This window comes from Psammomys obesus, unplaced genomic scaffold (assembly GCF_907164565.1).
Source record: "Psammomys obesus unplaced genomic scaffold, mPsaObe1.curated_primary_1811, whole genome shotgun sequence".
NCBI classification, from domain to species: domain Eukaryota; kingdom Metazoa; phylum Chordata; class Mammalia; order Rodentia; family Muridae; genus Psammomys; species Psammomys obesus.
In genome coordinates, this window is record NW_026592510.1 from 18,624,120 (window position 1) to 18,625,025 (window position 906).

Here is a 906-nt window from a genome sequence, read left to right on the forward strand (position 1 = left end):
ACACACACACACACACACACACACACACACACACACACACACCATCACATAATCTGTTTATTTGGTTCGTTTATTTATGAAACCACAAACTTCCCTGTTGTATCTTTTTCTAGATATTATAAAACTCATAGCTACCAAGTAAAAGAAGCCAATATAAGTATGCCTCATGATTCAAAACCCTCAAATATTTTATGTTTCTTTCTTTGAGGAGAAACTGGAATATCAAGTGTTTGCTTTCTTTATCTTGTAAAGGGAGAGAAAATTGGTAGTTATTTTTTCTCCAATTCAGGCATTATATTAAAATGATTTTCAAGTAATTATATAAATCAAATAGGAAAAAGGTTAACATTCATTGACATTTTAATCAGTTGTGTTTATGGATTTTTTTTAAAAGATTTTGTCTTGTCTTTATTTATGTGTGTGTGTGTGTATGTCTTTGAGTGTAGAAACACATGCACGCAGGTGCCTGTAGAGGCCAGGGAAAGGAGGCCATATCCCTTGGGGCTAAAGTTACAGCTGTTGTTTGGTCTCTGATGTGAATGATGAGAAATGGCAATGTGGTCCTCTGCAAGGGCAGCAAACATTCACAACTCATGAGACCATCTCTCCAGACCTACACATGGCTTTAAAACGTATATGCATGCATGCACTTGTGAACTCGCACATGCTCATGCATGTACACCCCCCCCACACACACACCCACATGCACACTCACCACCTATCTTGGGCTAGTGAACAGGGAGGATGGTTGGCTCAGTAGTTGCCTGCTGCCAGAGGACCTGAGTTCAAGTGGAGGTGAGAACCAATTCCCATGCATTGTCTTCTGACCTCCACATGTTTACCTTGGCACACATTACACGCTCCCCCCATATGAAATAAAAGCATAAAAATATAATAATAATTTAG